The 25,035-nt window shown below is 45.8% G+C and overlaps 1 protein-coding gene across 1 annotated transcript in view; it reads right to left on the bottom strand.

The window, feature by feature from the left end:
• The window catches only part of FoxP (forkhead box P), a gene marked incomplete in the record, with an annotated part of 360,469 nt that overhangs the window by 266,034 nt on the left and 69,400 nt on the right, over nucleotides 1-25,035 (bottom strand).

Below are 25,035 nucleotides of genomic sequence, written 5' to 3' on the forward strand. Positions count from 1 at the left end.
CCCCACCCCACCCTCACGGTCCAACCCTCTCATCCTTAAATCACCTTCCAATATGATCCAAATAATAAACCATCCACTTCGTATCAACAACCTCCCCCACTGTTATTTATGGGAACTTATATCAAGCACTAATGATATTTACAGAGAGGAAAAATCCTAATTGGTCCATCACAACTTGTAACAGATGTCCCCCCGAGTGCAAAATGTCGGCTCCTTCCTCCATCCTTTTCTTGGCTTGGCTAAATGATATATAACGTGGAGGGGGGGGAGGGGGAGGAGGAGGAGGAGGGGGGCGGAGAAGAAGAAGAAGGCGGAGGAGCGAAGAGGTGGAGAGAGAGGAGAGAAGGGGGGAGAAGGAAGAGGAGAAAACGAAGGAGGAGGAGGAGAAACAGAATTAGAATGAGGAACATGATGGAGGAAAAGGAGAAAAGTAGAGAATGAAATGAAGAAGAAGAATGAAGGGACATAGTGATTAATATTAAGAAAAAAGGTAAAACAAGGACAAACGACACTAAGAGAGATCAAGAGAGAACTGAAGTCGTACTCATGCCCAATCACCTAATAATGGTAATTCTTCTCCCCCCCCCCCAACTAATCTTCCCCCCTCCCTACCTCCCTCTTTTTTTCTTCTTTCCCTTACTGATCTTCCCCCATCTCCTCTCCCTCATATCTGCTTTCTCATTCCTCGCCCTCACACTCATTTATCGTTCCCTATCATTCTGTTTCTCCTGCCTTTCTATTCTCCCTCACTAATCCCCTCTTCTCCTATTTTCCTCTCGGTATCCTTCACCCCTTTCTTCGGCATTTATTCCCCCCTCATCTCCCTCTCTTTTGCCTGCTCCTTCCTTTTCCTCTTCTGTTTTCTCCCTCTCTGCATCCTTTGCTTCCCTCTTCTTCCCCATTAATCATTCCCTCTCTTCTGCCTCCTCTTCCTTCTTCCTCACTCTTTTCTCCCCTCCCTCTCCCTCATTCTCTTACCTCCTTCTTCTTCTTCCCCACAAACCTCCCCATTCCCCTCCCTCTCTTCCTTCCTCCTTCCTCGGTTCCCCATCTTCCTTCCCTCCCTCCCGTATCTCACCAAGGGGGGGGGGGTGCTGGAGAGAAGCTGATATTTAAGATCAAACGAAGGAAGAGACTTCTCCCCCTCTCCTTAAGACGCCACCCTTGGAAGTCGAGAAGAAACGCAAGAAATCATAAAAAAAAAAAAAATGACAGAAGATGAGGGAGAGGGAGGAAGGGAGGGCGATAAAATGAGAAGAAAGAAAGAAAGAAAGAAAAAAAAAACGAAGACAGAAGATGAATGAGAGGGAGGAAGGGAGGGCGAAAGGAAGGGAAAGAAGGAAGGGAGAATCGTAAGGGGTTAGAAGAAGGTAAAACGCAAGAAATCATAAAATAAGAAAAAAAAAGACAAGATGAGGGAGAGGGAGGAAGGGAGGGCGAAAGGAAGGGAAAGAAGGCAGGGAGAATCGTAAGGGGTTAGAAGAAGGTAAAACGCAAGAAATCATAAATAAAAAGAAAAAAAAATGACATAAGATGAGGGAGAGGGAGGGAGGGAGGGCGATAAAATGAAAAGAAAGAAAGAAAGAAAGAAAGAAAAAAACGAAGACAGAAGAGGAGGGAGAGGGAGAAAGGGAGGGCGAAAGGATGGAGAGAAGGCAGGGAGAATCGTAAGGGGGTTAGAGAGAAGGTAAAACGCAAGAAATCATAAATAAAAAGAAAAAAATGACAGAAGATGAGGGGAGAGGGAGGAAGGAAGGGCAGGGAGAATCGTAGGGGGATAGAAGAAGGTAAAACGCAAGAAATCATAAAATAAGACAAAAAAAAATGACAGAAGAGGAGGGAGAGGGAGGAAGGGAGGGCGAAAGGAAGGGAAAGAAGGCAGGGAGAATCGTAAGGGGTTAGAAGAAGGTAAAACGCAAGAAATCATAAACAAAAAGAAAAAAAATGACAGAAGATGAGGGAGAGGGAGGAAGGGAGGGCGATAAAATGAAAAGAAAGAAAGAAAAAAACGAAGACAGAAGAGGAGGGAGAGGGAGGAAGGGAGGGCGAAAGGAAGGAAAAGAAGGCAGGGGTTAGAAGAAGGTTAAACGGAGGAGAAACCCGAGGAATCTCAAGACACTCGCCATTTTTTCCGAGCATGTGAGAACACCTCGACTCCTCGTGGGACACATACACGCCAAGAATTCTTTTGAGCGACGAGCTGCTCAAAGACACAGCTTCCTGGACACTGGTTTTGCCTCCGCGCGCTCCTTCGAGGATGAACAGCTTTCTTGGAGGTTGTTCAGCGAGATATTTGAACAGTAGTCTTTTTTTTTTTTTTTTTTTTTTTTTTTTTTTTTGAGACCGCAAAGGAGAAAAATCGATCGAATATATATATATATGATATTCGAATATATAGATATATAAATATACTCTTTATTTAATATAGATCGTTACGTGAATTAATGATATTCAAAACAGGTGGTAATTATGAAAACGAACTCATTTTCAGGTCGGGAAAAAGATGGGTTAATATTATAATGGCGAAAATTATATAACATTGATAGTTAAGATAACTTGATGCTATCCCAGACAGGTGGCGATTATGACAGCCCACTCATTTTCAGCCTTGGAAAAAGTGTGAGAGAAACATCGTTATGATTTTTTTTATACAATAATTTCTTCCAACTTCCAAAATTTTGGAACATCTGCTCCCTTCTCCATTTATCTTTAAGTGTTAGTTAACTAATCGTTTTGAATTTCGATTATAATGACTGGCGTAACAGCCATACTGCTCTTTTCACTCTCGAAGGGTAGCTAATACTTTCCAAACCGCCCATTTGATTATTATCTCTCTTGCTCTCTTCCCCTCTTTCTCCTCTTCTCTCCTTCGCCTCGCATTTATTTTCCACTTTTTGCATGTTCTTACACATTTCTCTTTCTCTATCAAGATACCCTTTTCCCCTTCCCTTTCTGAAAGACCTCCCTTACCCTTCAGCACCCCTCCCTCCCTCCCTCCCTCCCTTCTTCCCCACATGATCTGCACTTCCCTTACCCTCTCCAACATCCTTTTCCCTCCCTTCCTCCCCACCTGATCCGTACTTAACCGATCCTATCTAGTACCCCTCCCCCTCCCCCTTCCCCCTCTCCCTACTTCTCCTGCTCTAGACAACCCCTAACCTCTAGCACCCCCCCCCCCGTCTCTCCCCTCCCTCAATCCTTCTCCTGCTCTAGACAACCCCTTCCTTCCGACACCCCTTCCCTCCCTCTCTCCTGATTCGGACCCCCACCCTCCATCACTCCCTCCTCCCCCTCCCCCCCCTGCTTGACTAAGAAGAAGAGGGGGGAGGGGGAAGATTGGCACCCTAAGGAGGCAGCGCGTTTAACTAACTGAGGTAATGAGTATTAATGAGTAATGAGGGCTTTTAATCTATTACACTTTGTCACCTATGTCTCCTTCTGTCTGTCTATCTGTCTCTCTATTTAGCTATCTATCTACTTATCTATCTACGCATAAAGCAAAAGTGATGACGATAAAATAATCACGATAACTATAATTACAATAATAATAATAATAATAATAATAATAATAATAATAATAATAATAAAATAATAATAATAACAACAACAACAACAATAATAATAATAATAATAATAATGACAACAACAATAATCATAAGGATAAGAATAGCAACAACAATATTAATTGTTAGAATTACAGTGTTCATAATTATAATAATAATGTTTGATGACGATAGTGATGCTGCTGCTGCTGCTGATGATGATGATGATGACGATGAACATAATACTATAACTACAACGATAATAACAATAATAACAAAAATGATAATGATAAGAACAATAACAATAACAAAAACAACAACAATAGCACCAGCCGCACAATCCGAAATGTAGTTTAATTGGAAGGAAGCGAAGCGGCCTCAGGAGGATAGACTTAAGAATTCTCCTTAATTCAAAACATACAACTTGGGTATATATACACTCTATCATCACACACACACATATCTTCCCATTAAAACCTTTTACGCTTCTCAAGTCTGGTTCCTTCTTCCCCCTCCTTCCCTTGCCTTCCCCGCCCCCTCCTCCTCCTCCTTCTCCTCCTCCTTCCCCCTCTTCTCGGCCTCCTTCCCCCTCTTCTCGGCCTCCTCCTACCCCGTTCTTTCGCCTCTTCTGGTCCTCCTCCTTCCCTGTTCTTTAATCTCTATTCTTTTTATGTCTCCCGTCTCCCTCTTCACCCCTTCCTTGCTCTTCCCCCTTCTAGTCTTGTTCTCTTGTTCTGCCTCTCCTCCTTCCCTTATTTTTTCTTTCTCTTCCCCTTCTCTACCTCCCTTAGCGCCTCACCCTTTTTCTCCCTTTCTTCCTGTCCACTCCTTCCTTCTGTTCTCTCCCTCCCTCTATATTTGCTCCCCCCCTCCCTCCCTCCCTCCCTCCCTCCCTAACTCAAAAGTTATAAAGTAATCAAAACTAATAAGCATCTTGGACTAGAAAAGAGGTAGAGGTAAAGGTAGAGAGAGAGAGAGAGAGAGAGGAGAGAGAGAGAGAGAGAGAGAGAGAGAGAGAGAGAGAGAGAGAGAGAGAGAGAGAGAGAGAGAGAGAGAGAGAGAGAGAAAAGTATTTACCATTCCTCCTCTTCCCCTATTCCTTCCCCCTTCCCCCTTCCCCTCCAACCTCCACCCTCCCTTGCCACCCCCCCACCCCCACCCCCTTCCCCTCTCCGCTCTCCGCCTCTCCCCACCCTCCCTTGCCACCCCCCCCCCACCCCACCCCCTCTCCGCTCCCCGCCCCTTCCCAACTCCTAAAAGCTAACACGGAATCACTTATAAAGCCTCGACCACCGTGGCATCAAAACGGTCTCTCACGCCCACGAGACTTCGACATGTGCGCGGGCGTGCGGGCGGCGACGGTGGGGGGGGGGTTGAAACGTTACTTAGGAGTGGGCGGATGGTTTCGGATTGGAGATCAGAGAGGGAGGGAGAGAAAGACGGAGGAAAAGAGAGATGAAGGGAGGAAGGAAGAAACAGGGAGAGGTAGAGAAGTAGTGAAAGAGAGAGAGAGGGAAGGGAGGAAGGTAAGGGGGAGGGAAGGGAGGGAAGGGAGGGAAGGGAGGGAAGGGGGAGGAGAGAGAGAGAGAGAGAGAGAGAGAGAGAGAGAGAGAGAGAGAGAGAGAGAGAGAGAGAGAGAGAGAGAGAGAGAGAGAGAGAGAGAGAGAGAGAGAGAGCGAGAGCGAGAGAGAGAGCAAAACCAAACATCAAAAAGCGAGAGACAGACAAACCGACAGACACAGAAAGCCAAACCGAGGGCGAAAGAGCGAGAGAAAGCGCGACCGAGAGGCTGACGTCCTCCTCGTCCTCGTCCTCCTCCTCCTCCTCCTCCTCCTCCTCCCGTCTTCTCCTCCGAGGGCCAAGTAGATGGATAGATGGAGGAGGCAATCTCAAGATCCGCGGATTCCCTGTGAGATGCAGCTAGCGTTTAATTGCAGCACTTAGCATCAATTACATCGGCAACGTGATCAAAGTTGAGCCGGGCTTAATTATTTACTGCAGCCAATCTGGCCGGCCGGGCGGCTCCACACAAGCGACGATGGAGGAGGGGAGAGGAGGGGAGGGGAGGGGAAGGGAGGGGAGGGCAGGGGAGGGGAAGGATAGGGGAGGATGAAGGGGAGGGAAGGGAGAGGATGAAGAGGAGGGACGGGGGGGGGGGGGGGTGAAGGGACGGGGAGGGGAGGGGAGGAGGAGGAGAGAGCGGGGAAGGAGGGGAAGGGACCGGAGGACGAAGAAGGAACGGTGGAAGAGGGGAGAGGAGGAGGGGACATGGGGAGAGGGGAGGAGAGAGGGGAATGGACCCCAGCATAAGGAATGTAATGCTTGCTGACTTCAGAGTGGCGGATGGTAAGGCTGCCAGAAGAGGGGGTGGAAGGAGAGGGAGAGAGGGAGAGAGAGAGCCCAAGTGAAGAGGGGAGGGGGCGGAGAAAGGGAAGACGGAGGGGAGGGGAAGAGAAGACGGAGGGCTAAAGTGAAGCGGGGAAGGGGGGGGGGAGGAGAATCTCAAGGGATATTAAGGGAAAGAGAGGAAGGGGGCAGGGGGTTAAAGGGGGGACTGGAATGGGAGGAGGTTATCGCGGAATTGGTAGGAATCGGGGAATGGGCCAAATGACTTATAAAGATAAAGATACTGATAAATACTGTTGTTACCATTACTTCTACAACTGTTACTACTACTACTATTACTATTACTACTACTACTACTACAACTGTTACTACTACTACTACTACTACTACTACTACTACTACTACTACTATTATTACTACTACTACTACTGCTGCTGCTGCTGCTGCTATAATACCATTACTTTTATTACTACTGCAATAGTTACTACTACTATTATTATTACTACTACTACTACTGCTGCTGCTGCTATAGTACTGTTACTACTATTATTACTACTACTACTAATAATAATAACAATAATTATAACGATGCAATAGTAGCAAAAGCAGTAGTAGCAATAGTAATACTATGGAAAATAATGGTAGAAGTGGTATTGTTAGCAGTAATAATAATAGCAACGACCCCTAAACGAGGGCGGACGAAATGATAATAAGAATAGTAATAGCAGCAATAGTAACACTGCATATTTTGTGTGTGTGTGTGTGTGTGTGTGTGTGTGTGTGTGTGTGTGTGTGTGTGTGTGTGTGTGTGTGTGTGTGTGTGTGTGTGTGTGTGTGCGTGTGTGTGTGAATATGACAGGAATGAAAATTATTATGTAAATAGCTCAAGTAAATCGAAGAACACTAGGCAGTAAAATAAAATTTGTGAATAACTTCAACTTTGCAAACAGTAAAACATAATTGCTGGTTTTATAGTGAATGAAGTGTTTTTATGAACGGATAATGGCTAAAAAAAATGAACGAAAAAAGGAGAAAGGATGTCTCAACTTTACATATTTTCATGTGAAAGTATCCGTGGGAAAGATGGAAAGTAAGAAAGAAAGAAAGAAAGAAAGAAAGAAAGATAGAAAGACAGAGAGAGAGAGAGAGAGAGAGAGAGAGAGAGAGAGAGAGAGAGAGAGAGAGAGAGAGAGAGAGAGAGAGAGAGAGAGAGAGAAAGAGAAAGAGAAAGAGAAAGAGAAAGAGAGAGAGAGAAAGAGAAAGAGAAAGAGAAAGAGAGAGGAGAGAGAGAGAGATGGAGAGAGAAAGAAAGAAAGAAAGAAAGAGAGAGAGAGAGAAACACAAACACACACACTAACACCAGTCAAAGCCCAAGGCATTACAACACCGAACTCACAGCGTGATTACCACATCGGCGAAGCAACAGAAAACGAGAAGCGAAAGTGAAGAAAACGGAGACAAAAAATGGCGGCAAAGGAGAAGACGAAAAAAAAAAAAAAAAAAAAAAAACACGTGACTACCATACTGCGTAACGGCGGTCCAGATCGGAGATGACGTCACTAAAAAGCGCGAACTGTCTACGAATGACGAGAGAAAGAGGAGAAATAAACTAATAATTAGACGATTAAGTGCGAGAGAGAAACGAGGACAAAAAGGCTCTTTCAAAACTCGCCGCGAGATCTGAACGCTCCGGGTTGTGTGTGCGTTTGTTTGTGTTTACACTGTTTGTTGTTTGTTCATTTCGGTGTGTGTGTGTGTGTGTGTGTGTGTGTGTGTGTGTGTGTGTGTGTGTGTGTGTGTGTGTGTGTGTGTGTGTGTGTGTGTGTGTGTGTGCGTGCGTGCGTGTGCGTGCGTGTGTGTGCGTGTGTGTGCGTGTGTGTGTGTGCGTGTGCGTATGTGTGCGTGCGTGCGTGCGTGCGCGCGCGCGTGTGTGTGTGTGTGTGTGTGTGTGTGTGTGTGTGTGTGTGTGTGTGTGTGTGTGTGTGTGTGTGTGTGCGTATGTGTGCGTGCGTGTGTATGTGTGTGCGTGCGTGTAAGTAAGTGCGTGCGTGCGTGCGTGCGTGTTCGTATGTGTGCGTGCGTGTGCGTATGTGCGCCAGTGCCAATTTGTATCGCATGTGTGTCCGCGTCCGAATCCCCCCTCCACCTCCCAAGAGTGTCCGAGCGCGCGCCCCACTCGCGAAGGGCCCATCCGAACACAGCCGTCCAAACAAACACAAAACAATATCTCCCGAAAGAGATCCCGCCGGCCGTTAAAGCGCGTGGCGTGGCATAAAAGCTGATTATGGCTCTTATGAAATCTCATATATAACAATTAAAATGCTCCTCGCTGCGTCGCCACGTGAAATGACCGAACGTAGCGGGAGTTAGCGAAGTCAGCGGGGCACGGGAGTTTCCGCTACTTTTCCGCTACTTCCGCTAACCCCGGTCGCCGCTAACCGCTCTCTCCGCTCGCTACCCGGGGGAGGGGAAACTAATCGTACATCCTAATAATTAGATTTAAAGTATAATGCCGATAATTCGCTAATAACCAACGGTCTAAATAACTAATAACAGATCCCGAGAGTCAAACTAATTAAAGATTCATTTGTTTACAATATCATAAATCTTCGAAAGAGGAGGCAATGAGCGCCGACAATCATCAGCTGTGATTTATCGGTCGTTTATGTATCATTCCTCCTTCGTTTTTTGTTTCTCTCTCCCCTTTCTCTTATTTACTTTCCCTTTTTTTATCTATTCTACCTCCCTTCTACCCCCTCCCCGCCCCCCTCTAAGAACGCCCGTAGAGGAAGGAGGGAAAGGAGATGAAACGAGTGGGCGGAAGGGCGTCAAAACAGGTGTTTCTTCTTCTTCTTCTTCTTCTTTTCTTTTTCTTCTTCTTCTTCTTCTTTTTCTTCTTCTTCTTCTTCTCTCTCTCTCTCTCTCTCTCTCTCTCTCTCTCGCCTGCGCCGCCCGACATTAAACCGGATGGGGGGGGGGGGACTTGTTTGGTGTTGCGCGATAAAAAAGAAAATAGAAAGAAAAAAAGTGAGCGAAAAAAGAAAAGAGAGAAACAGAGAAAAATAGGAGGGATAGGGATGGGAGTGGGGGTGGGCGGGCGAAAGAGGGAAGAGAGGAGGAGAGGTTAGATGGAAGAGAAGGAGAGAAAGTACGGAGGAATAAAAGGAGGAATAGGGGATAGGGAGATTAAGAGAGGAGAAGGATTGGGGGAAAAGAAAGAAAGAAAGATAAGGAGAGGGAAACGCTTGAAGAGAAAGATGAGAGAGGAAGGAAGGAAAGGGAAGGTGGAAGGGATAAACGATGAGAAAGATAGGTAAGGAAAGCATACGAAAAGACAAAATAAAAAGAGAGTAAGGATCGTTTGCGTCTGTACTTATGTAAGTCCGTAGAAGAGAAAATGATAAGAAGGAAAATACTAGAAAGAGAAAGAAAAAAAAGCGAAAGACAAAGAGAAAATAAATACAGAAGAAAAAAAATACAACAAACGAATCAACAACAAAAATATCAAACGAGAAAAGCAGATAAACAAACAAACAAAAGAAAAGAAAAAAAAACATCGAAAACAAACACAAAACGAAAAAAAACACGAAATCAAGAATGAGAAAAACGCCAAGACAAGAATAGGAAGAGGAAGGGGAAGGGGGAGGGGGAGGGGGGGGTCATCCACACCTGAACCCCGCTGCAAAGTGCGAGAGAGCGAGCGAGCAGCATAACCCAATGAATGCATTATGCAACACGCAGCATGAAATAAGAGCTGTGAACGGGGCAGTAGAAGGCTTGATTTAGTTGTTGTTTGTTGGTTGTTGTTGTTGTTGTTGTTGATGACAGTGATGTTGTTGTTTTTGTTGCTGTTGTTGATGTTATTGTTGTTGATGTTGTTGTTGATGATTTTGTTGTTGTTGTAGATGTTATTGTTGTTGATGTTATTGTTGTTGTTGCTGTTGTTGTTGACGGTGACGTTCTTGTTGTTGATGATATTTTTGTTGTTGATGGTGATGTTTTGATGATTTTGTTGTTGATGACGTAGTTATTGAAATGTTGCTGTCCCTATGATGACGTTATTTTATTGTTGTTCTGTTGTTTTTCTTGCTGTTATTTTTTTCCGTTGTTGTTATGTTGTTGTTGCTGTTGGCGACGGCGGCGGCTCCGTACGCTGCATTTTAATCTTTCGCTCTTTTTAATTGAACGGGAAAACAAGCACACGCGCGCGCACGCACTCGCTCGCATACAGACGCTCATCCATTCATTCTCGATAATCCATTTAGCTAAATAATCATACACACGCACGCACATACATACATACATGCACACAGATACACACACATAGATACATACGTACATGAAAGCACGCACACACACGCATACGCATACACATATATATACATATACATACACACACACATGTATATGACCCCCCCCCCCCACATACATACACACATAAATGAAAGCACGCCCACACACACACACACACACACACACACACACACACACACACACACACACACACACACACAACACACACACACACATTCACGTACATGAACACCCCCACCCCACCCCCGCCCACACACACGACCCCATCCCCACCCCCACACCCCCTCCCCCCACCCCCACCCCCGCCCGCACACATACACGTACACGACCCCATCCCCACCCCCTCCCCCCACCCCACCCCCACACACCCGCACCCAAAAAACAAACAGCCAAAACAAAGCGAAAACACGCCCCGCGCAAATAAACAAATGCACACGTATTTATAAACGCAAAAAATACAACAAAAAATGAGAGAGTCCAAACAAACAAACAGCGGAACATCACGCGCAAGGCAGGGATGATAATAATTAAAAATACAGACACACACACACAAAAAACAGAAAAATAAAGATAGAAAAAAGGGAGAGAGAGAAGAAAAAGGAGAAAATAATTAAATACACCGACACAAAAATATTTTGTCCGAGAGGTAAACAAAGATATAAAAGCAGTAAGGAAAATTTACCACATAATTGCGTTGTGCAGAAGAAGAAAAAAAACAAAAACAAATAAAAAGACAATTATCTGAACAAAACAAAAACAACAACAACAACAACAAAAAAAAGAAAGAAAGAAAATACACACTGACAGACAAAAGCAGAGGCAGATTTAAACATGATAACGGAGAAGTAAAGAAAAAAAAATGAAATAAAAAAGGAAGACGAGGAGGAGGAATAAAGAAAAATACGAAATAAAAAAGGAAGATGAGGGTGAGAGGGGGGGGGAGGTAGGCGGGTGGGTGAGGGGAGGAAGAGACAGAGAGGAAATTGCAAAAGACGATCGAGGTGCGCAAGACAGATAAACAAAAGCTGTTAAGAAATAAAATCTTAACAAAAAAATGGATGTAGAAAAATACAATCGGAATTAAGATTTAGAAAACTTGACGATTGTGAAGAACGAAGCCGCTGTATTTGCTCGACGGAAGGGAAAAAAGACCTTATGGGTAACCCCCCCCACCCCCCACCTCCTCCACCCCCATTCTTGTCAACCTACGCTTTCTCTCTCTCTCTCTCTCTCTCTCCTCTTTCCTTTTCTATTTCTCCTTCCTCTACCTTTCTCTCTGTCTTTATGCCTTGGATTCTCTCTCTCTCTCTCTCTCTCTCTCTCTCTCTCTCTCTCTCTCTCTCTCTCTCTCTCTCTCTCTTTCTTTCTCTATCTTCCCCTTTCTCTATCTTCCCCTTTCTCTATCTTCCCCTTTCTCTATCTTCCCCTTTCTCTATCTTCCCCTTTCGCTACCCCTCTCCCCCTACCCCTTCTTCCTCCCCTCCCCCTCTTCCCTCTACCCCTCTCCCTCCTTTTTCCTTCTTTTTTCCTTTGTTCTCGTTTCTTCTCTTTTGGAATCGTGTATAAAGAAAAACTTACGCGGAAGAAGAGGCGGTAAAAAGGAACAAGCGTCTGGAAGAGAGGAAGAGCAAGTGCGACCGACAAGTAATAACACAAAATAAAAACAGGGCGGGAGAAGGTGGAAGGAAGGAGGGAGGAGGAGGAGGAAAGGGAGGAGGAGTAGGAGGAGGAGGTGGAAGGAAGGAGGAGGAGGAGGGAGGAGGAGGAGGAGAAGGAGAGTGGAGGGAGGAGGAGGAAGGGGGAGGTGGAGGAGGAGGAGAATGTGGAAGGAGGAGGAGGAGGAAGGAGGAGGAGGAGGAGGCGGAGGAGGAGGAGGAGGAGAGGGAGAAGGAGGAGGAGGAGAAGGTGGAGGTCGAGGAGGAGGAGGGAGGAGGGAGGAGGAGGAGGAGGAGGAGATGGAGGCGAGGAGGAGTAGATGGTGAAAATGGAAAATAGGAATGAAGAAAATGTGTATGAGAAAAAAAAAAATGAAAATATGAACAAAAGAAAGAGGCGAGAGAAAAGGTGAAGAAGAAGGAGGAGGAGGAGGAGAAGGAAGAGAAGTAGGCGAAGAAGACAGAGGAAGAAAGGAGGGAGGAAAGACAGAGGGCGGAGGCAAAGGCGAGAATGGAGAGGCTGGAGGAGGAGGAAGAGGAGAAGGAGGAGAAGGAGGACGAAGGGAAGGAAGGGTGGGAAGAGGCGGGAGACGTGGAGGAGGAGGAGGAGGCGGAGTGGGGGGGGGGGGGAGTGAGAAGAACAGGATGACAAAACATCGCGGGAGTCACGTACAGCTTAGCCTGAGGGTCTTACCGTTTACATCTAGTCACTGCTGGTACTTCAAAGCGAAAGAGGAAACAAAGAACAGAGCATTTATTTGCAATGTCTTTGTTTTCGTAAACAATCGCAAGCTGTTTATTCCTTTAACACGATCAGACCACCCAGAGATTACACGGCAGGGAACATGGGCACGATCTATCGCCGCGCGCCAGGTGAAACGGGCCCTTGCGCTCTCCTGTCACACGTGCGAGATTCGAATCTCTCCGGGCATGCGGGTTGGGTCTACAAAGGGATTACTTTCAGTGTTTATGGCAAAACCCGCAAAAAAAAGGGAAAAAGAGAGAGAGAGAGAGAGAGAAAAAAAAAGAGGAACACCTTTGGCTGTTTTCGACGCGGGGGGAGGGGAAAAGAATGACTGGCACAGAGAGTCTTTAATTGCATTCGTATTTCTTTTTTTTTGCATTATTCCTTTTTTCTCTCTCCTTCTCTCTTTCCTCCTTCTTTTCCTTTTCCTTCTTCTTCTCCCTACACCCACCAACCCTCCTTCTCCCCTCTCCCTCCTCCTTCCCCTCTCTCCCTCCCCCCCACCCCATTTCCTTTTTCTCTCTCCCTCTCTCTTTCTCTTTCTCCACCCTCTCAATTCATATTTCCCCCCCATTCCCCCCCCCCCACCCAGAGGTCCTCATTCCGTATGCAAATTCCAAGACAAACGAGTCCTTCTTGACCGCGAAGGCCGGGCCACAGCTCTTCTTTTCCGACCTGGCCCGACCGCGCATTCCTACCTGGGTGGGGGGGAAAGGGGGGAAAGGGGGGAAGGGTGGATGGGGGAGGAGGAGGAGGGGGGGTGGATGGGGGAGGGGGTGGATGGGGAAGAGGGGAGAGGGGGAGGGGAGAAGGTGGGGGAGGAGGGGGTGGATGAGGGAGGGGGAGGATGGGGGGAGGGAGAAGGTGGATGGGGGATGGGGGAGGAAGAGGGAGGAAGGAGGAGGTGGAGGAGGAGGAGGGTGGAGGAGGAGGAGGGAGGAGGAGGAGGAGGAAGGAGGAAGAGGAGGAGGAGAAACAAGAAGAAGAAGGAGAAGAAGAAGAAAAAGAAGAAGAAGAACAAGAAGAAAGAGAAGTAGAAGAAGAAGAAGAAGGGGCGGGGGGAGGAGGAAAAGAAGAAAGAACTCCTTCTTTCCCCTTCCCTCCCTCCCACCCCTCCCTCCCTCATCCAAACACCTGCTTACGACCCCCATTACAATTTCTCCCCGTACACACACACCGAGCGAGCGAACGAAAAAAAGAAAAAAAGAGACAAAAAAAAATACAGAACGGCGAAGATGAGTGCACGCGTGGAGTGAAAATGATCAGTGCCAAGGACGATCACTCTCGCCCGCAGAAACGCACACGACACCCCACTCATTACCCCGACAGGAGAGGAGGTGAGTCCGCGAGTGTACACATAAACACAGGAAACCGTGTGAGCGTGTGATTGTGAGTGGGTGATGCATGCGTGTGTGTAGGTGTGTGTAAGTGAGTGAGTGAGTGTGTGTGTGTGTGTGTGTGTGTGTGTGTGTGTGTGTGTGTGTGTGTGTGTGTGTGTGTGTGTGTGTGTGTGTGTGTGTGTGTGTGAGTGTGTGTGTGTGTGTGTGTGAGTGTGTGTGTGTGTGTGTGTGTGTGTGTGTGTGTGTGTGTGTGTGTGTGTGTTTGTGTGTGAGAGAGAGAGAGAGAGAGAGAGAGAAAGAGAGAGCGAGAGAGAGAAAAAGAGAGAGAGAAAGAGAGAAAAAGAGAAAAAGAGAGAGAGTGTGTGTGTATGTATGTGAGCGCGTGTGTTTGCGTGTGCGTGCGCTGAGGGACATGCGTGAGGGGGTAGAGTGGGGGATGAAGAGTGTGAGGTTACAACACGAGTGCGAATTAGGGTGCAGAGACAAGGGTGTACCGTGATGCCAGGCGTGACAGCTACCCTACCCCCCCTTAGCTTCCCCCTCCCAATCCCACCCTCCCTCTTTCCCCCTTTCCTCCTTTCCTTTCCCCCCTCCTAGTCTCTCCCTCCCTCTTCCTCCTTCTTTTCCCACTCACCCTACACCTTCCCCAACCCACTTTTCACTCCCTCCTCCTTACTTCTTCGCCCCCCCCCTTCCTTCCCCACACTCATTCCCTCAATCTCTCGTCCTCTTCCTACCACCCCTTTCCCTTCCCCTACCCACCTCCCTTTCCCCTACCCACCTCCCTTTCCCCTACCCACCTCCCCTTCCCCTACCCACCTCCCCTTCTCCTACCCACCTCCCATTCCTCCCCCCCTCCCAATAAAACCCCCTAACCGTAAAAAAACATTTTAATCACCTTCTGAATTGTACTTTCATGTAGATATTAAATAAAAATATCATATATATCGCATAAAATAAAATAAAAATATAAACTATAAAAATATCATATATATCGCATTAAATAAAATAATATCATATATAAAAATATCATATATATCGCATAAAATAAAATAAAAATATCATTTATAAAAATATCATATATATCGCATTAAATAAAATAAAAATATAATCTATAAAATATCATATATATCGCATTAAACAAAATAAAAACATCATATATAAAAATATCATATATCGCATTAAATAAAATAAAAAAATATAAAAAATATATATTGCACAAAATAAAATAAAAATATCATATACATCGCATTAAATAAAATAAAAATATCATATATAAAAAAATCATATATATCGCATCAAATAAAATAAAAATATCATATATATCGCATTAAATAAAATAAAAATATCATATATAAAAATATCATATATATCCCATTAAATAAAATAAAATATTATATATATCGCATAAAATAAAATAAAAATATCATATATATCGCATTAAATAAAACAAAAATATTATATATATCGCATTAAATAAAATAAAAATATCATACACAAAAATATCATATATATCGAATTAACTAAATCAAATCAAAATGAACAATGCAAAGTGCCACATTAATGCCTCAGAAAGACAATAATGCAACACATGTGCAATAAAACATGGTTACTTAATAGCTTAATCAAATTTAATAGAAATATGAAAAGATTGAATACTTTTGTCACAAATATGTCAGGAAAAATAGAGAATAAATGGTGATGATGATGATATAAATAATTATAATAATAACAATAATAGTTATATCAATAATAATGATAGTGATAATAACAACAGCAACAACAACAACAATGACAATAATTTTGATATAATAATAAAAATAGGAACAATAATAATAATTCTGATAACAATAATAATAGTGTCAATAACAACAACAACAACAGTATTAATAATAATGACAATATTAATAATAATAATGATAATAATAATAATAATAATAACAACAATAATAATAATAATGATAATAACAATGGGAACAATAATAATAACAATAAAATAATAATAACAATAACCATCATAATAAACACAACAACAATAATAAATAATAATAATAACAATAATAAAAAATTATAATAACAATATAAAATAATAACAATAACCATTATAATAAAAACAATAAAAATAATAATAACAATAATAACAATAACAACAATAATAACAACAGCAAAAGCAAAACAACAGCAGGAAAAGCAACACAAGCAACAACAACGATAACGATAAAACCTTAAACACAGGACACGGAAAAGGCGACAATCACGGGAAAAGTTTACAAAACACCAGATTGTGAGTCATCTGTCACTCTTTCTTGGCTGGTTTTGTTTTCTTACAATCTCGGATGACCAGATCGTCCACTCGGTCTATGTATATTATGCCTTTCATTCTGTTCTTTTCTTTCTTTGTCTATTTTTTGTTTCTCTTTCTCTTTCTTCTTTTCTTATCTTCTCTCCCTTCTTCTTCTTCTCTCTCTTTCTCTCTAACTCACTCACTCACTCACTCACTCACTCACTCACTCACTCTCTCTCTCTCTCTCTCTCCCTTCTTTTCTTCTCTCCTCTCCTCTCCCTTCTTCTTCTTCTCTCTCTCTTCTTCTCCCTTTTTCTTCTTCTTCTCTCTATCTCTTTTCCTCCCTCCTTTCTATTCTTCTCTTCTCTCTTCTTCTCTTCTCCCCTCCTCCTTCTACCCTTTCTTCCCTGCTTGCTTCCCTGCGCCCCCCCCCCCTCCGTAGCTGCTCGATTTCACACTATTACCTAAATCTATCAACGAACCTTCAGAAACAACACTGTAATAGATAAAATAGAAAAAAAAATAAACCATGTATCTTTCTTTTTCCCTCAACCATAATTCCCTTTTCTCCACATCTCACTCCCTGTAGACGTCTGCCCTGAAATATCACGAGAATGTCATACCTGTCACCCTAGTTGTGTGTTTTTGATTGTCTCCGCTGTCACATATATTAAGCGTTACCCCCCAAAATATACAGTAAGTGACCACTAACTCACACACCGTATCTGTGAAGGTAAATATTAAACCCAAAAAACAATAGAATCTTGTTTTTTTTATTCATTTATCTACTTTTCATTTTCTTCTTCTCCCTCGCCCTAAAAGAGAGATAGGGAGGGAGGGAGGGAGGGAGGGAGAGAGGGAGAGAGAGAGAGAGAGAGAGAGAGAGAGAGATAGAGAGAGAGAGAGAGAGAGAGAGAGAGAGAGAGAGAGAGAGAGAGAGAGAGAGGACCGAGAGAGAGGAGAAAGAGAAGAGAGACAGAGAAGGAGAAGGAGAAGGAGAAGGAGAAAAAGAGAGAAAGAGAGAAAGAGAGAGAGAGAGAGAGAGAGAGAGAGAGAGAGAGAGAGAGAGAGAGAGAGAGAGAGAGAGAGAGAGAGAGAGAGAGAGAGAGAGAGAGACACAGAGAGAGAGAGAGAGAGAGAGAGAGAGAGAGAGAGAGAGAGAGAGAGAGAGAAAGAGAAAGAGAAAGAGAGAGAGAGAGAGAGAGAGAGAGAGAGAGAGAGAGAGAGAGAGAAGGAGAAGGAGAAGGGGAAGGAGAAGGGGAAGGAGAAGGAGAAGGAGAAGGAGAAAGAGAGAGAGAGAGAGAGAGAGAGAGAGAGAGAGAGCGAGAGAGAGAGAGAGAGAGAGAGAGAGAGAGAGAGAGAGAGAAAGAAAGAAAGAAAGAGAGAAAGAAAGAGAGAGATAGAGAGAGAGAGTCGTTCGCCCAGAGACAGACAGACAGACACGGTTTACCCAGCGTGTGTTGTGTGCGTCTCCGATGAATGAAGCTTCCACCCCCCTCCCCTTACACCGGCAGGCGCGTGCTCCCCCGCCTCAAACTCTCGCCCCCTTCGCCGCCTCCTGCCACTGGACATGCTAATCAATCCCTTACACAAACGTGATCTTTCCGTTGCGTCTCCTCGGATGCATTACAAAGACCCGATCATTATTTCTGCGCTTTCCTCTTCCCGCCCGCACACACCCACGCCCACGCCCGCGACCCCCGCCCCCTCCTCCTCCTCCTCCTCCTCCCCCTCCCCCCCCTCCTCCTCCTCCTCCTCCTCCTCCTCCTCCTCCTCCTCCTCCTCCTCCTCCTCCTCAGCCCAGATCCCGTGACCACCCACAAAGTGCAACACGTACACAGGTGGTGCATCATCCCGCCCGCGTGCGACCACCCACCGCGGGCGTGGCTACAGATTTACCCGTCACTTGCGCCCGCGGCTCCGCTCTGCAGCTCGAGGCAGTAACAATATAACACAAACACTCTAAACTGCTATAAATCTGTTCGTCGGGACGGGTGTGTCGCGCTCAGCCGCCCTGCCAGATCGCATCGCGCCCTCTCCCCTTTCCCCTTTCCCTCTTCTCTCTTTTCCCCTCTCCCCTTTCCCCTTCCTCAGTCTTTCCCCTCTCCCCTTTCCTTTCTCTCTCTTTCCCCTTCCTCAGTCTTTCCCCTTTCCCCTTCCTCTCTCTTTCCTCTCGCGCCATTCCCCTCTCCCCTTTCCTTCCTCTCTTTCCCCTCTCCCCTTTCCTTCCTCTCTCTTTCCCCTTCCTCAGTCTTTCCCCTCTCCCCCTTTCCTTCCTCTCTCTTTCCCCTCTCCCCTTTCCTGCCTTACCATTCCCCTTCCTCTCTTTCCCCTTGCGCCCTCCTTTCCCATTTGCTTCCCTCTTTCCCCTCTCCCCTTTCCTATCTTACCATTCCCCTTCCTCTCTTTCCCCTTGCACCCTCTTTCCCATTTGCTTCCCTCTTTCCCCTTCCCTCTCCTATTCCCACTTCCCACCTGTCCCCCCCCCCACCTTTCCCCTCTCCCCTCCCCTCATTCTCTGGGCGTGCACGCAAAGTGGAGATAACGCAACATAATGCTCATTCCACCGATTTCCGCGTCACCAGCAGCCTCCGACGTCGACGTGGGTGGGTGGCTCCCGGCGCTGAAGGTGGGGGTGGGGGTGGGGGTGGGGGTGGGGTGGGGGGAATGGGACATGTAGTGTGTATGCGGGCGTCGGAATATGTTGTAGGATATGAGGCGAACGGCGCATAGCAAGGTGTATTTAAAGGGGAAAGGGGGAGGGAGGGGAGGGGAGTAAGGAGGAGGAGAGGAGAGAGAGAGGGAGGGGGGAGGGGAGAAATTACTAGCCAACGACAGTGTAAATAAGCGAAGGTGTGCGGTACTGGCGAGACGAAGCGGTGTAAATGGGAGCGGGAAAGAGTGACAGATTCACCGAAACCCCTTTATGTCCCCGACGCCATCGAATAATGAAGTTACGGCGAGGTGCTGACAACCCGGCGCTTCGGTTACGCGCTGAACGAAGAGGTAGGTGCGCGCGTGTATGTGTGTGTGTGTGTGTGTGTGTGTGTGTGTGTGTGTGTGTGTGTGTGTGTGTGTGTGTGTGTGAGCGTGGGGAGGGAGAAGGAGAGGGAGAGAGAGGAAGGGTTGGGGAGGAGAGGAGAGGAGAAGAGAGGAGAGGAGAGGAGATGGGAAGAAAAGAGGAGAGATGAGATGAGTAGAGAAAAAGAGGGAGTGCGACCCACCGACGCCGCACCCAAAACACCCCTCTATGTCTCAAGTGCGATCATATCACCCCTCGAGATCGTCCTAAAAGATATCGCAAAGAACGAAAAAAAAAAATAATAAAAAAATAAAATAAATTAAAAAGTCCCAATTAAACCCCGATCACCGGCCATGCGGACCCCAAAGCAATGCAGGCGGCACGGTCAGACCCAAGCGCTTGCACTTGCACCGGCCAGCCAGCCTGCAGATGGAAGAAGCTGTCTACCTCACCCATTGTAATTGCATAAACAAGCATCTGGCAAGCAGGCGCCCTATGGAAGTCAGGGCCAAACATGCTCCGCCGTCTTTCAAGCACGCATGTATCTCGAAAGCGCGTGCAGTATCGCCTGTGTTTATGCTTGGCTCTATTTCGGGCTCTGGGATCGGGTAAACTGTTTCTTGGAGTCTCAACTATGATTTATAAATGCGTCTGTCGGGTAAACACAGTGTGATCTAGAGTGATTCTAACGTGTAGATGTTACAGGAAGGCGGAAGGAGGACGGAGGGCGAGAGGGAGAGAGGGAGAGAGGGAGAGATGAAGAAGCTGGTGAAGACGGAAAGCGAAGTCGTGCTTTTCTCTCTCTCTCTCTCTCTCTCTCTCTCTCTCTCTCTCTCTCTCTCTCTCTCTCTCTCTCTCTCTCTCTCTCTCTCTCTCTCTCTCTCTCTCTCTCTCTCGCCTCCTTTCGGAACCGAGTCTGATTTTCCTTTCGGATCTCCTCAGCGAGGCCCTGGTTCTCGCATCCTTCACGTAATATCTCTATCATTCCTGATCTTCCTATTCCCCTTTTATCATACACGCTATCATCATTACCACTATCATAACCACCCTCAATACTGTCTACCCCCTCCCCCCCTCCAACTCCCAAATACACAACGTGGGCGTAAGAGGGAGGGGAGGGGAGGGGAGGGCTGATGGGAGGGGAGGAGAGGGGAAGGGGGAGAGGCGACGGGAGGGGAAGGGAGAGGGGAGGGGGAGAGGTATCCCGACCACCCCGCTCGTACTCGGGCACTTGTGTACGGGTGCCGGGGGAGTGGAAGAGGGGGGAGGGGGGGGGGTCGTCCACCACGTAAACAGAACGCAGCAACGACGGAGGATTCCTGATTATTTCTGGCGATGGTTTCCGGTTCCGACGATGGAAGTGCGAGTTGCAGGCAATTTTTTTTTTTTTTTTTGGGGGGGGGGAGGGGAATCTTTGCCGATCAACTTTTAAAATATATTTTGCAATGACTCTTAACTACTTTTTTTTTTTATTAAGTTGTTTTTATTGACTATTCCTGCCGATTTCTGAATGTTGTTGACACTTTTTGCTAGTGATTTCAACGATATCCTCTCATTTCTGGCGATTCCTGATGATCTCCGATTTCTGACAAGAGTTTCTCCCAAAATTTCCTAAGATTTCTTTTAATTCTTGACGATTCCTCGTAAATCCTTCTAGCGATTTATTGATTCCGGACGAATTCAGTCAAATTCTGACGATTCCCGCTGATTCCTGCCGGCGATTTAATGACTCCCAGCGATTTCCTTCAAGTCCTGACGGTTCCCGGTGATTCCTGCCAATGCTTTACAATTACCCCGACGATTCCTTCAAGTCCCGACGCCATCCCGATGACTCCCAAACGGTTCCCGACGACAGCTTCCGACGATTCCCGACGCGATTTCTCTCCCAATTCCAAACCCCTCGCCTCATGATGATCTCCGGCGCTGGCTGACGCGGATTCCCACCCGAATTCTCTCGACTTCTGACGATTCCTGCTGACGGTCTATCCCCGGCGTGTCGTGAGCGCAACCACACACGCTCCCTGTTGATAATTAATGACTGATCTTTCGTGACGTGCCAGCTGCCTTCCCGGGCGGCCATCTTGCTTCTCCCGAGATGAAAGATCATCTCTGTTCTACACTAAAGATGCTCTAATATTAATTCTTCTTAGTTCTTTCGTGAAAGGTTTGGGGGTCTGTTCAATTGATTTTTTTATTGGGTTTCTTTTACAAATTATATTCCTTTTTTAAGCTTGTTTGCTTGTTTGTTTAATTGTCTCTGTATCTTTCACAAATTAGATTTCTTTTGAGGGCTTCATATACCGGTATTTGTGGATTCATTTGATGTTTTCTCTATAAATTACTTTTCTGCATTGAATCGCTTATTATCTTTAACAATGTCAAACTTCCCCGTCTTTTCTTAAACCTCATAAAAGAGGAAAATTATCATACACCGAAATTTCACCAAATTCTCTTCCGATTCTCTTATCAATCTCTTTACCACACGTTTTATCAAGATTTTCCCTCTATTCCCCAGGTCCTTTATCTGCCAGTACCTCCTAGCTGTCTCGACTTCTCATCATTTACCCCAATACCCTCAAGTACCTCACACTCCCCCCCTCCCTTCCCCTTCCCCTCCTGATTCTTACAATCACACTTCCTCCCGACCCCCCACCCCGCCTCCCGACGCCCATATCGAGCACCCCCAACCTATCCTATAAGCTCCCCCCCTCCATCTTACCATCCCTACCGGGTACCCTTCTCTAACGCATTCCTCAACCTATTCCCCTATCCCCTCCCTCTATCCCCACCACCGGGTCACCTCAAATACCCCTACCTAGCACCCCTCTAATTCCCTTCTCCCCCTCCCCTATACCTCCCTAATCTATCCCCCTTCCCCTCTCCTTACCCTACCTTCCCTTCACCCCCTCGCTCCCCACCAAACACCCTTACCCTAATACCTCCGTCATCCTAACCCCATACCTTTCTCCCTTTGTCTTTGTCTATCCATACCCATGCCCCCCCCCCCTACCTAACACCTCCCCTTAACCTATCCATACCTCCTTCCTCCCCCTACCTTACCCATACCTCCTCCCCCCTACCCTATACCCCATACCTCCTTCCCCCCCACCCTATACCCATACCCATACCCTCCCCCTCCCCTACCTTACCCATACCCTCCCCCTCCCCTACCCTATACCCCATACCTCCTTCTCCCCCTCCCCTACCCTATACCTCATACCTCCTTCTCCCTCCCCCCACTACCCTATACCCATACCCTCCCCCTCCCCCCTTCCCCTACCAAGCACCATCCTCGCACTTACCGGGAAATGGAGAAAGGCCCAAGAAGCCCATTGTTTGGCTTCGAGATTAGGTGAGTTAGGGCAAGTCTGCTCTGTTTACGGGGCTGCGGTAAACAGATTGTGTCGAAAGGCGCGGGAGTAAACAGTTTGGGGTTTTGACAGGGGTGGGGGAAGGGGGTGGGGGAGGGGGGAAGAGGTGGGGGAAGGGGATGGGGATGGGAAGAGGGAAGGGGGAAGGGAGAATGGGCTGGGGTGGCAAAAGGATAGGAGGGGGTTGGGGAGGGGTGGCAAAAGGATAGGAGGTTGGGGTTTGGGAGGATGGTAAGAGATGAGAGGGTGGGGGGCGGATTTCTATAAAGGACACACATGCAGCTTGGCTTTTTGCCTTTGAAGGTGGGGGACTTGGGGGGGGGGGGGAGAAGGATGCTCGGACAGGCGAAGAAGGGAGGTGGGAGGGAGGGGGGGGGGTAAATATGACTGTACTTACTCTCTTATTGCCTTGCTTCGACTTATTGGCGCTGCTTGCTTCCTCTATATTACTCTGCTTGCACGCTGATCTTACCCATCACTGTTTACCCTGCTTGCTTTAACATACATACTTCTCCTTCTCTCTTTTCCCTCCCTTTTTTCCCTCCCTGCTTTACCTTCCTTGTTTACCTTTGTTTTCCCCCATTCGCTCGCTTGCTTGCTTGCCCGCTTCCGGCTGCTTGCTCCGTGTTTGTCATCTTGTGAGGCGGTTGTGAGCACACACCTCCGTCGTGTGTTTATGTCTTTACCTACAGGAGGGCTGAATGCCGTGTTCCCAAGCATATGCTAATAATGTTCTAATACACACTGGGTTCATGAGTGCGGAGAGGGGGATGGAGGGGGAGGGAGGGGGACGGAGGAGAGGGGAGGGGGGGAGGGGTAGATGGGAGGGGAGGGTGGAGGATGGGGAGGAAATGGAAGGAGAGGGAGGGGAGAAGAGGAAGGGCAGAGGGGAGGAGGGAAGGGGAGGAAAGAGAGGAGAGAGAGAGAGGAGAGAGAGAGAGAGAGAGAGAGAGGTAGAGAGAGAGAGGTAGAGAGAGAGAGAGAGAGAGAGAGAGAGAGAGAGAGAGAGAGAGAGGAGAGAGAGAGAGAGAGAGAGAGAGAGTGGAGGGGGCGATGAGGAGAGGGAGAATGCGACAGATCAGAAGAAATTTTCTATCCCCTCCCTCTCTCTCTTTCTCTTTCTCTCTCTCTCTCTTCCATCTCGTCTCCCACTCCTCGCACCACCTACAGCGTCTCATCAAAATTCTTCTGCTGCCCTCGAACTCTCAACAAACAAACAACGGAAACCTCAAAAATAATTGACCGTTAATCACTCTCAGTCAACACGAACACGCTGATACAAACACACACAAACACACACACACGAAAATACAAACACACCCAAGAAACAAATGCATTTACAACACATAAAAAACACATGAATACCCTTTCTGTTCCCTCGTTTTTATCACAGTGTGTGAATGAGTTTCTATTGAAAATGAAGAAAAAGAAAAGGAAGAAAAAAAACATAGTTGTACAGATATAGCGATGGTTAGGCATAGACAGACACAGAAAGGTTGATAGAGAAAGAGAAATATGTCACAAATGACGATACAGTTGGTGTTACAGAGAGAGAGAGAGAGAGAGAGAGAGAGAGAGAGAGAGAGAGAGAGAGAGAGAGAGAGAGAGAAACAAACAAACAAAAAAAGAGAATGTATTTGAGAATGAAAAAGAAATAAAAAATAATACACTCTATCTACCCATACACATTATTCTAAACATCCCTCTACCAACACACAGAAAAGCAACAATAACCCCAATAATGACAACACCACCAAAACACCCCAACATAAACAACAACCCTACCCGCACCCAACAAACAAAAAAAACAAACAAACAAACACAAGTACAAAAAATACCACTTACTCTCTACAGTTCTAGAACACTTTTTTTTTTCGTTGCATAATAAACTACAAAGAGACAAGAGGATACTTTCGCCCATGAAAAAAACTTTCACTATCCAATGACATTTGAGAAAGAGATATCACACGAACAGGGAATATTCTAGAAGCTTTTCGAGGGAGAGAAAAGACGAGAAAGAACGGATATGTTACGTTGCTTTTGCTGGGTAATCGTCAGTGTGGTGGGAGTCATTAATAATGATGATAATAATGATAATAAGAATAAGAATAAGGATGATTTTATATATGATAATGATAGTAATGAATTTATAAATATCATCATTATTATTAGTAATAATAATGATAACAATAATAATAATAATAATAATAATAATAATAATAATAATAATAATAATAATAATAATAATAATAATAATAATAATAATAATGATAACAATAATAATAACAATAATAATAATAGTAATAATAATAATAATAATAATAATAAAAATAATAATAATGAATTTATATTATTTTTTCTTTTCTTAAGGAATTAAATGTAAGTTTACTGCTGTGTCCCGCTACTCACTAATGAA

Source organism: Penaeus vannamei, chromosome 21, assembly GCF_042767895.1.
Source record: "Penaeus vannamei isolate JL-2024 chromosome 21, ASM4276789v1, whole genome shotgun sequence".
NCBI classification, from domain to species: domain Eukaryota; kingdom Metazoa; phylum Arthropoda; class Malacostraca; order Decapoda; family Penaeidae; genus Penaeus; species Penaeus vannamei.